The 15,170-nt window shown below is 48.2% G+C and overlaps 1 pseudogene; it reads left to right on the forward strand.

The window, feature by feature from the left end:
- Positions 1-4,442: 4,442 nt before the first annotated feature.
- Positions 4,443-6,387, forward strand: LOC125538115 (annotated as a pseudogene).
- The last annotated feature ends 8,783 nt before the right edge of the window (positions 6,388-15,170 follow it).

Consider the following 15,170-nt stretch of genomic DNA (forward strand, 5'->3'; position numbering starts at 1 on the left):
CAGTATGTGTGGCAGATTTTGACCAGTTTGTTCAGCGAGGATTTAATGGCGGTACACAACTGGGATTTTTTTTTTGTTTTCATAGTTGTCTGAGTTGCAAGTTAGCCCCTCGACTCGTCAATTTTTGTTTTTGTAGTTTTGCTCGAGTTGCATGTCAACTATCAGCACGCAACTGGAATTTTATTTTTGTAGGTTTTCATAGTTGTCCGAGTTGCAAGTTAGCCCCTTGACTCGTCGGGATTTTGTTTTTGTAGTTTTGCTCGAGTTGCATGTCAACACTTGATCTGCGACTGGCTTTTCCTTGGGCTGTTTTTTTGTAGTCGTTCTAGTTACAAGTTAATCCTCTAACTCGCAACTGTGTTTTCTCAACTAGATTTTTCGTAGGGTTGTCGAGTTTGCATGTCAACACTTGACCCGCAACCGTGTTTTTCCTTGGACGGTTTTTTTGTAGTTGCCCTAGTTGCAAATTAATCATCTAACTCGCAACTGTGGTTTCCCATAGACCTTGTAGTTGCACCCCCGACGGGGGGCCCGATCCAGTTGCATGTCAAATATCCAGCACGCAAATGGGATGTTTTCTGTAGGTTTTCGTAGTTGTCTGAGTTGCAAGTCAGGCCCTCGACTCGTTAGGATTTTGTTGTTATGTAGTTTTTCTCGAGTTACATGTCAACACTTGGCCCGCAACTGGGCTTTTCCTTGGGCGGTTTTTTGTAGTCGTCCTAGTTGCAAGTTCATCCTCTAACTCGCAACTGTGTTTCCTCAACTAGGTTTTTCATAGGCTTTTCGAGTTTGCATGTCAACACTTGACCCGCAACTGGGCTTTTTCCTTGGGCGTTTTTTTGTAGTTGTCCTAGTTGCAAGTTAATCCTCTAACTCGCAACTCTTGTTTCCCATAGACCTTGTAGTTGCACCCCGACGGGGCCCCGACCCAGTTGCATGTCAACTATCGGCACACAACTGGGATTTTTTGTAGGTTTTTCGTAGTTGTCCGAGTTGTAAGTCAGCCCCTCGACTCGCCGGGATTTTGTTTTTGTAGTTTTGCTCGAGTTGCATGTCAACACTCGACCCGCAACTAGCTTTTCCTTGGGCGGTTTTTGGTAGTCGTCCTAATTGCAAGTTAATCCTCTAACTCGCAACTGTGTTTCCTCAACTAGGTTTTTCGTAGGCTTGTCGAGTTTGCATGCCAACACTTGACCCGCAACCGAGCTTTTCCTTGGGCGGTTTTTTTTGTAGTCGTCCTAGTTGCAAGTTAATCCTCTAACTTGCAACCATGTTTCCTCAACTAGGTTTTCCATAGGGTTGTCGAGTTTGCATGCCAACACTTGACCCGCAACCGGGCTTTTCCTTGAGCAGTTTTTTTGTAGTCCTCCTAGTTGCAAGTTAATCCTCTAACTCACAACCGTGTTTCCTCAACTAGGTTTTTCGTAGGCTTATCGAGTTGCATGCCAACACTTGACCCGCAACTGGGCTTTTCCTTGGACGGTTTTTTTGTAGTTGTCCTAGTTGCAAGTTAATCCTCTAACTCGCAACTCTTGTTTCCCATAGACCTTATAGTTACACCCCGACGGGGCCCCGACCCAGTTGCATGTCAACTATCGACACGCAACTGGGATTTTTTTGTAGGTTTTCGTAGTTATCCGAGTTGCAAGCCAGCCCCTCGACTCATCGGGATTTTGTTTTTATAGTTTTGCTCGAGTTGCATGTCAACACTTGACCCGCAACTGGCTTTTCCTTGGGCGGTTTTTTGTAGTCGTCCTAGTTGCAAGTTAATCGTCTAACTCGCAACTGTGTTTTCTCAACTAGGTTTTTCGTAGGCTTGTCGAGTTTGCATATCAACACTTGACCCGCAACTGGGCTTTTCCTTGGGCGCGTTTTTCGTAGTCGTCCTAGTTGCAGGTTAATCCTCTAACTTGCAACCGTGTTTCCTCAACTAGGTTTTTCGTAGGCTTGTCGAGTTTGCATGCCAACACTTGACCCGCAACCGGGCTTTTCCTTGGGCAGTTTTTTTTAAAGTCCTCCTAATTGCAAGTTAATCCTCTAACTCGCAACCGTGTTTCCTCTACTAGGTTTTTCGTAGGCTTGTCGAGTTGCATGCCAACACTTGACCCGCAACTGGGCTTTTCCTTGGGCGTTTTTTTGTAGTCCTCGTAGTTGCAAGTTAATCCTCTAACTCGCAACTGTGGTTTCCCATAGACCTTCTAGATGCCCCCTCCCCCCCAACCCCGACGGGGGGCCCGACCCAGCTGCATGACAACTATCGACACACAACTGGTTTTTTTGTAGGTTTTGGTAGTTGTCCGAGTTGCAAGTCAGCCCCTCAACTCGTCGGGATTTTGTTTTTGTAGTTTTGCTCGAGTTGCATGTCAACACTTGACCCGCAACTGGCTTTTCCTTGGGCGGTTTTTTGTAGTCGTCCTAGTTGCAAGTTAATCCTCTAACTCGCAATTGTGTTTCCTCAACTAGGTTTTTCGTAGGCTTGTCGAGTTTGCATGTCAACACTTGACCCGCAACTGGGCTTTTCCTTGGGTGGTTTTTTTTTGTAGTCGTCCTAGTTGCAAGTTAATCCTCTAACTCGCAACCATGTTTCCTCAACTAAGTTTTTCGTAGGCTTGTCGAGTTGCATGCCAACACTTGACCCGCAACCGGGCTTTTCCTTGGGCGGTTTTTTTGTAGTCCTCCTAGTTGCAAGTTAATCTTCTAACTCGCAACTATAGTTTTCCATAGACCTTCTAGTTGCACCCCCGATGGGGGGCCCGAACCAGCTGCATGCCAACTATCGACACGCAACTGGGATTTTTTTTGTAGGTTTTCGTAGTTGTCTGAGTTGCAAGTTAGCCCCTCGACTCATCAAGATTTTGTTTTTTGTAGTTTTGCTCGAGTTGCATGTCAACACTTGACCCGCAACTGGCTTTTCCTTAGGCGGTTTTTGTAGTCGCCCGAGTTGCAAGTCAATCCTCTACTCGCAACCGTGGTTTCCCATAGACCTTGTAGTTGCGCTATAGACGGAAGCCCCGACCCAGTTGCATGCCAACTATATATCGGCACGCAACTGCAGTTTCACATAGACGTTGTAGTTTTGCTCGAGTTTACATGTCAACACTTCACCCACAACTGGCTTTTCGTTAGGTGGTTTTTGTAGTCGCCCGAGTTGCAAGTCAATCCTCTACTCGCAACCGTGGTTTTCCATAGACCTTGTAGTTGTGCCCCAGACGGGGGCTCCGACCCAGTTGCATGCCAACTATCGGCACGCAACTGTGGTTTCCCATAGACCGACCTTGTAGTTGCACCGCCGACGGGGTCCCCGACCCAGTGCATGTCAACTATCGGCACGCAACTGGGATTTTTTTAGGTGTTCGTAATTGTCCGAGTTGCAAGTCAGCCCCTTGACTCGTCGGGATTGTTTGTAGTTTTCCTTGAGTTGCATATCAACACTTGACCTGTAACTGGACTTTTCCTTAGGCGCTTTTTAGTAGCCGCCCTAGTTGCACTTCAAATGCTCTACTTGCAACTGTGGTTTTTCATAAGTTTGTAGTTGCCCCTGGAGGGGAGGCCCGGTAGAGTTCTTTCATTTCTTTGTTCGATTGGATCCATGACGACAGAGAGACAGCTCGTTTCCTTCATTTGCCAGCAAAATCTCATCTTCTTTTCAATTCTCGTCCATTACATGCAGTTCCCTGCTTGGTTCGAATTAATTAAGGAGCTCGATCGCTGCCCAGCATGTGCCGCCGCCGTTCCGATGTGCTGCTCCTGCTTAATTGGGTCGCCACCCACCGTTAAGATCAATGTGCTGCTCCTGGTTGGTTGGGTCGCCAGCCACCGTTAAGATCGATGAGCAGTAACTTGTGTTCGATCTCTAATTCAAGTACGGTCGTCGTCGTCGTCCTTCTTTCCAGGGCGGACGGCGGCTGCTCGTCAAAAACCTGGTACAAACTGGTGTCCAAGTCCGAGACGAGACGATTCATGCATATGGCCTATGGCCCCTCCATCCGTCGTGTACGCATATGCCGATCAAGCTCCCCGCCCGATCGGCCGCTCAGTAGCTGCACATGCCCAGATCTAAAGCCCAGTTGTGTCCACCTTTTTGTTTTCCGGGCCTGCCCAATTGTTTGGACAACAGAAAACGAAGCCCAGTTGTCAACCTGAAACAAGCAACGAGCCCAAAAGAACGACAAACGATAACGACAACCGCGGGGAGGAGTACGCCCGCTATATCATGACGATGACGTCAGTTTTTAGATGTGTAATACTTAAGGCACATCTAGATGTGCCCTAGATAGACCCATATTTTTTTTAAGAAAGCTCTACCGATCTTATTTATCGGATCTTCGTCACCGCAGTCGTAACAACAGCGTATTATATCGAAATGTCATCTCTCACCCACCTGCTAGCTTAGGTTAGGTTTTTGAGCCCGCCAGGTCGATCGAACGCAACCAAATCAAAGCATGTCCGCCGCCGGCGTTTCCCGTTTGTCGCGGTCGGCCACCAGCGTCGTCGCCAAAGCGGTGAGCGGCTTCCACCTGCTGCGCATCGACGGCTACTCGCAGGCCAAGACGGTCCTCCCCGGCGAGAAGATCTCCTCCATGGGCTTCACCGTCGGCAGCGAGTCCTGGCGCATGGACTACTACCCCAACGGCCGAGACGCCTCCGCGAGATCCAACCACGCCTCTGTCTACATCCAGCTCACCGACGACCGCACCCGGCGCCCCGTCCAGGCGTGGTACAAGTTCAGCCTGCTGGACCACGCCGGCAACACCGCGTACGAGCTCCCGGCCGAGACCGGCTCCTTCACCGGCATCCCCGAACCCGAAGTCGACGACCATTACTACCACCCCTTTTACTCCACCCGCCCGCGCATGCGCGCCTTCAGGAGCCCTGCCGCTGCCGGCGACGAAGAAGGCCCGGGATGCGGCCACGAGGAGTTCATTGGGAGGGAAGAGCTGGAGCATCTGATCCGCGACGACTTCCTCGTGGTCCGGTGCGACGTCGGCCTTAGGGAGATGACGTGCTCGCGTCTGGCAGCGGACGAGATCGACAACTGGGAAGATGATGAAGGTGATGAGGCGGAGGAGGGGTACTTCGGGGCTCCAACTTATTATCGTCCCCATCCCGGACGGGGTCGACGCCGTCGTCAGCCGGACGACGCCGAGTACGTCAAGTGGTGTTTGGCCCAGCGGCCAATATGCATGAGCGGTGACAAGCATGAATTACAACAATAACGTTTTAGGCCGTGATTCCTTCCTTTCCTTACTCCCGTAGTTGATCTTAATAATTCTGTGGGCTATGGCCATCTGATCGCGGCAGCTAGCGCCTAGCGCAATAGTTATCCTACTATACTTTGTATATCGCGCGTGAGAATGCTCCTGATATATTCATGGATGGAAACCAACAATATATACGCCGCCATTTATGCAAAGTCTTTGTCTTCTAGGTTAGCTTCAGTTCAATCAGGGTCTCTCGTCTGTACTGGCCTGTGCAGATCTAGCCCCGACGGCAAGGATTCGTCCGCGGCCGGCAGCGGCTGGGTCTCCGTCTACCTGCAGATCCGGGCTAGCCGCGCCAACGACAACGGCTACACTACTGTCATGGCACGATTCAGCATCTGCTTATCTGCCAAGACAGGCGAGAGGTGCCATCCTACAGCAGACAGTGGGGCCAGATCCGCGCCTTTGCTCCCGGGGACGAACGGGGATACAGCCGCTTCATCGAGGCTGGCGCCTTGCACGGCTACCTGGGAGACCAGGATCGATTCAGAGTCAGAGTCAGGTGCAATTAATATCCTCCTCTACGGCATTTGCGCCGAACCCGCTCTCGCCCCGCGGCCCGTCATCGTGGCACCGTCCGACCTGCACCGGCAGCCCCTTGCCCTCTTGAGGAGCGGACGGGGAGGGGACGTGGCGTTCTCGATGCTCGCCGCTCGGTCCCCGGTCTTCATGGCGGAGCTCTTCGGCCCAATGCAAGCGGAGAACGGTCCTGTAGTGCGGGTAGACGACATGGAGCCGAGTGTCTTCGAGGCCATGCTCGAGTGCATCTACAGCTAGCGACTCGCTGCCGGAGATCAATGGCGGCGAGACGCTGGAGATGGCCCAACATCTCCTCGTGGCGGCCGATAGGTTTGATCTCCAAAGTTTGAAGTCGATCTGCAAGGACATGTTGTGTGGCAACATTGACACGCGCACGACAGCGACCACCCTAACGCTGGCCGAGCAGCATGGTTGTGGCGGGCTGAAGGACGCATGCATATTGTACCTCTCGGCGCGGGCACCTGGAGGCTGTCATGGTGAGCGACGGTTTTCCACACCTGACAGAGAGCTGCCCCGCCCTCCACATGGACATCGTCGACCAGGCCAAGTCCATGTCTCACGTTCTCAAGATTATCGGCTACTCTAAAACCAAAACGCTCGGCGGCTACCACAATTGCCTCACATCCACAGTGTTCGTCGTAGGAGGCCGACGCTGGTGCGTGGAGTACTACCCTGACGGCCACAATTCGAAACACGCGGGCTGGATATCCATCTTTGTCGGGCTTGATAGCTCCGACGCCGCTCCAGCCACCGCCACCAAAGCGCGGTATGGAATCAGTTTGCTCGCCCTCGACGGAAGCCCGGTGGCATTGTGCAGAATCGCTAGCAAGTAACTATGCAAGTTCTCCAGACGCAAAACACAGGGCGGCAAGCTCGTGAAGAGGAAAGGTCCTGGAGGAATCGGGCCACCTTAATGAGGATGGTTTCAGTATCAGATGTGATATCGCCATGGCAAAGTAGCTAGAGAGGTGTTGAGTGGAGAGTGTGGAGACCAGGAAAGTATCAGCAAACAGTACAATCTTGTGTGATGCCTGGTTTGCTGAATAAGAGTGAGTTCCAGCGCTCAATAATTAAGCACTGGTAATGTGAGCGTGGTGATCCAGTTGAAATTAATCAATGAAGTAACCAATACCAGGTACATTTATAGGGCATACAACTAGTCTCGTGTGTCTTTCGAAATTGCTTCATATGCGACCTTCTATGTCAGATTTCCGTCCAATACTGTCATGCATAATCATATTTCCTTCTCACGTTGGACCAGGGTCACGGCTCAGTGTCGATGTCGTACATGTATCGGATGAGAAATCGTCATAAGTATAGCACTTTTAATGTTTAATATATGTGTACTTATGGTATTATACACCCATTGCATATGGAATACATAAACATGAGAGACTGAATTTTCTAATCATTATCAAAAAAAAAAAAACTGCTGCGTAGTGAAAAGTCTCTTAGTTCTCACCAAGTCATTCCGAAAGGGTTGGTAATTGGGTTTTATCTCTAGTTAAGACAAAATATTTGGACTGCAGCTACTACACAATAACAAATGGATAGTCATGTCACACAATTCCCCTATTCAGGAGCTTTAAATAGCCAGTAAGCACTTGTTTCTAATTTCAAGATCCTCCATCCCCAATTCCCCTATTCAGGAGCTTTAAATGGAGTCCTTTGCCTGGTGCAAATAAGGGCCATCTCATTCACTTGATACGCACAGTCATCAAGGACAGATGTTGTAGTGGACTCATAAGGACAGATGTTGTAGTCAGCCAAGGTGCGGCGGCATCCAGCAACTTCCCATTGTAGATGAGGCGCTGCACATGTGGGGCAAGTCCGATTTTGAAATGAATCTTCTCCTTTGGACTGTATATGGTGGTATCTGGAAGCTATGGCTCATCAAAGGGTTGTGCAACTAGCATGGGATGAACACTTCTCCAATGTGATTTTTGCTACAGATTGCCAGTCACTTGCGAATAGGATTAATGCCAACACCCTTGACTGTTCCATCATCGGTACTGTGGTAAATGATATCAAGATTGCTTCGAGGATCTTTGGCTCTGTGGTGTTTTAAGTATGTTTGTCGACAAGTTAATGTAGCCACTCATTTTTTTAGCTAAGTCTTGTAAGAATTTACCTAGTCTTGTTGTTTTCCATTCTGCTCCAGAATGTATCCGGGAGACTTTTGTAACTTTGTTTTAAGTAATCAATAAATCCGACATTTCTCTCCCACAAAAAAAAAACGTATGAAGCATTTTTTTCATGTCGAAATGGAGTACTCCCGATCCTGCAATAACATCCAATTAACTTGCAACAATGAAAAACACATCAGATAGCGAACACAAGACTTATGTATCAAAAACAAATCGAGACAAACACATAAGACCGAACTGTACAGCCAAGGCGAGAGGAGGTGACCGGGGAGTAATGGGATTGCGAGTTCGCTGGTCATGGCGTCGCCGGTTGGATCCATCCGATGGGACGGCGCACCGGCATGGTGGGTCTCTGGGGCACAAGAACGGGGGCTGGTACATGGTAGAGAAGTGAGGGAGCGAGGGCATTGGCTAGTTGCCGGCACGGGAGCACAACGAGGAGGAGCGACAGAGTGGGTTTAGCCGTTTGGGCCAAGTGAGATTTACATGGAAAGAGTTATAGCATCTCTAGCATATTCTGCAACCGCGTGTCCCACAAAACGCGTATAAGGGCTCCCGTAAATTATTTTTATGATGCGGCGAGCGCTCCAGCCGAATAGATCCCGCAAATGTTTTGCAGGATGCGTTTGCGGGATCTGTTCGGCCGGAGTGCTCGCCGCACCGTAATTTCACAATAATTTCAACTGAATGGAATTTAAAATAAATTCAACATACAAATATATAAATGGTCAAGCAACTCACAGTACAATAGTAGTCATCATTACAACAAATGTTCAAATTCAAATAATTATTACAAAACCAAATTGTTCAAAACTCACACGAATAGAAATGGATACAAATGGGGATCTATCTCGCCCCATAGGGCTGCCACCAATGCTCCATAAGATCATGCTGAAGTTGGTTGTGCGAATCACGGTCCTCGATCTTTCGGTAGGTCTCAAGAAATGCAGTGATCTCATCTGCATCCATGGCCGGCTTTGCACGGCTACCAACATTGTCATAGTTGTACTCCAAGTCCAAATCCCTCTCATTCTCGACGATCATATTGTGTACAATTACACAAGCAATCATGATGTTTCGAAGGAATTTTTTATCCCAGAAGCAAGCAGGACCTCGAACATTGGCAAACCGAGCTTGCAACACACCAAATGCCCTCTCAATATCCTTTCGAAAAGCTTCTTGTGCTTCCGCAAAATTTTATGCTTCTTGATTTCGGGGTCATTAATGGTCTTCACAAATGTTGAGCACGAGTCGGCATGAGTTTCACCCGAACATACCTCGCGTGAAGCAAAGTCGCGTCGCGCTGCCCTTTCTTCTCCCGCCGGCCGAGGAGGAGTCGCCCCTTTCTTCTCCACACCGCCCGACGGCGTCGCCCCTTTCTTCTCCCCTCGGCTGAAGCAGTGCCGCGCCACCCTCTTCCCCCGACGCGCGCCGCTCAGAATTGCCGGAACCAACCGGATCCGCAAGGAACGAGCCCGCGTGCCGAGCTCCCGGGCGGATTCATGGCGCCGGTAGCAGCGACGAGCCACGGGCGCAAATGGTCGGTGGAGTGGATGCGGCGGGGGCGGCGGAGCTTTCGGGCGGCGCGGGGTAGCCGGGGGCAGCACCAAGGGGCGGGGATTTGCGGCGGCGGCGGAGAGTGAAAGCGGGAAACAGAAGCGGGCGAAAATGGTTCGCGCCAACGGAAAGGGGAGGCTGTAAAATCGGATGGATTCCCGCACATGTGAAGAAAATAGGCTCGCGGATGCGGGATCCCATAATAAAAAGTTTAAGGCGGCCGGATTTGGAGGATCTGTTCTCACCTAGGATATGGGATGGATCTTGCAAACCGGTGGTTATTTTAGCAGCCGGTTTGCAGGATGCTAGAGATGCCCTTATGGCAGAGGATTTGGCGTGAATGGTGGGATGCACCCTAGGCCACAAGATTTAAATTGAATCCACGGTACGCGACTGGTCTGACGGATGGTTTCCATCAGACGTCTGGTACAAAGTGTTTCTGTTCACAGATACTCATGAATCATGCATGATATCATATCAAACCATTCAAGTCGTCGTGGTTAGGTTATAATATAACTGAAGAAAAAAGCTTTATTAACCATGTGAGTCTATTCGTTTTGTTTTTTGTTGGCGTCGGAATTTTTTTTAGGGAAATGACTGATTTGCCCTCGACTAAACCACCAGTGTTACATGCATCTATCTACACCTGCATACATGCTGAGCTTACCGTAGTAGCAATTTAGTTGGTGCAAATTAATAATGGCCATCTCATTCACGTGATACGCGTGATCAACTCAGAATTACCAGTTCCTTACGTGCAGACACCACGTCCCAGGCGACATACATAAGATCTGTGGGCAGGGACGCGGGCATCAACAAGCTGAACCCTGGCCTCGGATCACTTGCTCGCATTCCTCACGGCCCTGTCAATATCAGCCCCTTGGAAAAGCAACACAAGGGTATCACTTTCACCACTATACATCACATGCGGTACTCAACCAAGGTGCATGCGGGCGTCCTCCATCAACTTACCACCATAGATGAGGCGCGCCCTTTCACGGTGGTGTCTCAAAAGCCAAAAATCAAAAACTGCATCGACTCGACAGTCTTCTTTCTCTTGACAAACATCTGCTTTGCTTCATCTGGACCCCTCCTGCTTATGGGGAGGTGCACCTTGCCTTCAATCTTAGCCTTCACATTGCAAATTGTATCTAATTCGATGAAATCGAGTGGTATGTGACTCCGCGGATTCTAACCTGAAACCGCTTCTCATCTGTCGAACAAAAGCACAAAACATTAATGTCTTAGACAAATGGCTCTCATACAGCAGCAACAATTCCAACAGGCAATTGTGATACATGTTAGCCGCAACCACTCAATAGGTTCGGGTGATACAATTTGTGTTGAGCGGGCAAGTAAGGCATCTTGTTCAGATCAGAACAGCTAGGATATCAGTGATAAACATAAACATCAGGACTATATTTGGCCTATGTTGTCAATCCTTCATAGATGCAGAACAAAAAAAAATTGTTGAGAAAATCAAGTATCTTAGACAATGTTGATAGAGAATGTGATAAAGACACATTGTCAAAGAATCCTACAGATTGGTCCTTTTTCCTTTTAGATATGAATTAACCATGAACAAGTTTGATATTCTTCATCTAACCAGTCCTAACATCTGATAATCTGTAAATTAGATGACTCACTGGCCAGAAACAAGTATGTGGCGGCAATGCTAAGTGCTAACAGGAGCAGGAAGATTTTCAGGCATCGCAATCATAGAAGGTTGATCATGATCACAATTCTCATGAAACCCTAAATCAACTCGGTTCTAGAAAAGATATCACTGGAAAATTGTTTAGCAGCATAGTGACCAAAAATATCAACCTGGTCAACATTCTCTACCGACTATGTATGGTAAGGCAGGTCAATATACAAATACCACGGAAAGAAAACAAGGTCTAGTATGAGCTGGCCATATACTTCAAAATGAAATGCTTAATTTTTACACAGGCAAACTTACGTTTAGGAATCTCAGGCTGCCCAACTTTGAGCTTCTGGATGTCACCCTCAAGAACCGGTATCTTATTTATGGAAGCAGAAGCTTCTGTTTGCAATTTGAGCTTCTGGATGTCACCCTCAAGAACCGGTATCTTATTTATGGAAGCAGAAGCTTCTGTTTGCAATTTGAGCTTCTGGATGTCACCCTCAAGAACCGGTATCTAATTTATGGAAGCAGAAGCTTCTGTTTGCAATTTGAGCTTCTGGATGTCACCCTCAAGAACCGGTATCTTATTTATGGAAGCAGAAGCTTCTGCTTGCAATCTGCCAAACTCATCATCTTTCTTTTGGGTTGCCACTTGCAGCTCCTCTATGCTCTGTTGAAGCTTCTGTGCTACTTCAGTGTTATCCTTATTCGCTCGCTTTAACTTTCTTAGCTCTGGTATTATTTCTGCTGTAGCGTGCTCATGATCAATAGAGCTTCCAACTTCCTCCTGTTTAACCTAAACATTTCAAAAAGACAAGAAAGGATGCAAAACAATGATTAAGAAAATCAATACTATGCACAAGCTGGACTGTATGCTTTTGAGATAATTAAGTACCTTCAGTTCTGAGTTTAATCAGTAGTTTATACAAGGACATGAAGATTTAATCAGTAATTTTTCAAGGCAAATAGCCATCAGCTACTTTCCTTTGTACTTTGCCCAGGCTCCACACATGGGCTAGCTCTGCCACTTATAGTGGATTCTACTAGAGATTGAGACCAACACGAGATTGAGACCAACGCGTGTACTGTGATCTAGAATACCATCCCTTAAATTCATCTTTGGCCAGCAAAGTGTCCGACAATTTGTAAATTACAGTAGATGAGTTACTGGCCAGAAACAAGCATGGGACAATGTCATGTGCTGAACGTGAGCAGGAAGATTTTTCAGGTGTTATAATCATAGAAGGCTGATCATGACCACAATTCTTGTGTACAAGGTCAATTTATCAGTGAGTGTGTCAGTAATGTTGGATTCACTCGGATGACAAAAGGAGAAAGAAACGGACATCTTATAGCAAGGAACATGAATACTTAGGTCAACTCAGTTTCTAGAAATGATGGCACCGCAAAATCAATTAGCATCAAACTAACCAACTTTATTATTGGTTTGTGCTTTCAGAAACAAACGACTCATGTGTGAGCCTATCAAGAATCAGGATGCTTATACCTTTTGTGTAAAAAAAGTTATACAAGTGCGCACAGGAAATATGATTCTTGACCAATAAAGGAAATTAGACTATTTGCCTATGCGTATAAGTAAAAACATATGATCATACATCAAAAGGTGGTCCATTAAATTGTGAGTAGCGAATTTGGATCAAAATTTCATTTAATTATGGTTACACTTGATCTAGGAGGTTTACATATAAACATGATATATATGTATGCATGGCAAGACAAGGTCACTAAACATACAATATGGAAAAGAAACCAGAGTTTAGCATAGGCAGGCCAAATACTTGAAATACTTACTGGCATAGAAGAGGCACATTTGCATTTCAGAGTCTCAGGTCGCCCATTTTTAAGTTTTTGTATTTCATCGTTTTTCTCCTTAACCAAGGAATGCATTTCCTGTAGCTTACCCTCGAGAGTCAGCACCATTTTTCCTGTACTAGCAGCTTCTTCTCGGAATCCATAATTCCTAGCATTCCTATTTTGTACTTCTACTTTGAGCATATCTACAAGGAGCCCCGCATCTACTCGCAATTTGCCAATCTTTTTATCTTTATTTCGGACTGCCTTTTGCAGCTCCCCTACATTCTGCTGAAGTTTTTGTACTGCTTTGTTAGCTTGTGCTGCCTCCACTTCTTTTATCTTAAGGGGCCCAGCTTCTGCTCGCAATCTGCCAATCTCATCATCATTATATCGGACTGCCACTTGCAGCTCCTCTACAGTCCGCTGAAGCTTTTGTGCTGCTTCGTTAGCTTGTTCTGCCTCCACTTCCTTTAACTTAAGGAGCCCTGCGTTTTCCTTGTCCATTCTCAGCAGTTTGTTCAAAAGAAAATCCTCCACTGCAAATGGTGCGGAAATTTCCTTATCCTTGTTTGAGCTAAGTGTCTCGTAAGCTTGCTTCAGTTTTCTTAGGTCTGCTCTTAAATCTCCTGCGATGGCCTCATGATCCGCATTCTCTTGAATATTCTCCACACAATTTCCAGCTTCCTTTGATTGTATCTAGCATTAAAGACACACGAGATGGATACAACAAAATGATTAAGAAAATCAGTGACATGCACAAGCTGGATTGGAAGCTTTTCAGCTATGGAGCTGACGTTGAAGGCAAAGAGTTATGACGTACATGTATATACAAGACACAGAGGGGGAGGGGTGAATAAGGTTGATTTGACAAGCCATCCAAATTAATCCATGGATTGGAAATGGAAAAACTAAAATGCTACCTAACAAATACATCCAAGATCACCTACTATACATAATGTGGACTGTACTAGAGATTGAGACGAACAGTGTCGGTGCACAAAAGTAGGGGTCCTTTTGGTACCCCTTTACTTGTGCGTGGGCAGTTGCAGCCCCACCTGCGGCCACGCTTGGCGGGGAAGAGGAAGCAAGACGCAATATTACCAGAGCAGCACCAAGACCAGAAGCATGAGGAGCGGAAGGGCGAGGTGAACTCCCCCGGCAAGGCCCTTGCCGGGACGGCTTTCACGGCCCCGGCAAGAGCCTTGCCGGGGGGGCTTGCCCAAACACCAACGAAGCCGCCACCCTTGGGCTTGAGAGTTCCGATACCATCGACAACATTGGAACCAAAGCTCGGGAGGCTAGATGAGAACGAGAAGACGAAGATCCCCGGCAAGATTCTTGCCGAGGACGCCCACGAGACCCCCGGCAAGACCCTTGCCGGGGACGCCTACAATGCCACGGCAAGACCCTTGCCGAGGATGTCTATAGGGCCGCAGCCAGGCCCACTTCAAGGCTCCACCGCCGTCCCAGCGCAGCTGCCAGCCCGTCAACTAGGCAGGCACCTGCGTGGCGGCATGCATCTTCCAGGCCAAATCAGCAAACACCTGCGTGGTGGCATGCAGATCTTCGTGAAGACTGTGCCACCGCACCAGCTCAGCAGCCTGCCAGCCAGCGTGGCGCTGCATGCCCCGTCGGCCTGGACGCGTGTCAAAGCGAGGCGAAGCGGTGACAGGTGGGACGAGCTTTCTTGTCGTCCCCGATAAAGCGAGGAGGGCACGTCGGTAGCGCATTAAATACGTTTGTCCTACGGTGCCAAAGGATAGACTCAACTACTGTATAACTTTACACCTCCTGTGTGCCACTGTGACAGCCCATTTTTCTATAAAAGGAGGCCCGCGGCGTACTAAGGATTCGGACTTTTTGGACCCGGCACGCTCTGTAGCTAGTCCAAGAACACCAGATAAACACAAACTAGCAAGAGTAGGGTATTACGCATCGCTTGCGGCCCAAACCTGGATAAACCCCCTGCGTTGATCTTCTCAACCCGCTCTTTCCACAGCCCCGCGCCCGCCAACCGTAGCAGAAGGGATTCCACGTGATCCCATAGGTGTCGTTTCCCCCGACATCTTTGGCGCGCCAGGTAGGGGGCGCAAGCTGTGAAAATCCGGTTTTGAAGCCGACGCATCGACTCCCTCATGGGGATGACTCGCGAGAAGAAGGCAACGACGATCGGCCACGCTCTGGTGCCGTCCACAGCCGCAA

The sequence above is a fragment of the Triticum urartu genome, chromosome 1 (assembly GCF_003073215.2).
Source record: "Triticum urartu cultivar G1812 chromosome 1, Tu2.1, whole genome shotgun sequence".
NCBI classification, from domain to species: Eukaryota; Viridiplantae; Streptophyta; class Magnoliopsida; order Poales; family Poaceae; genus Triticum; species Triticum urartu.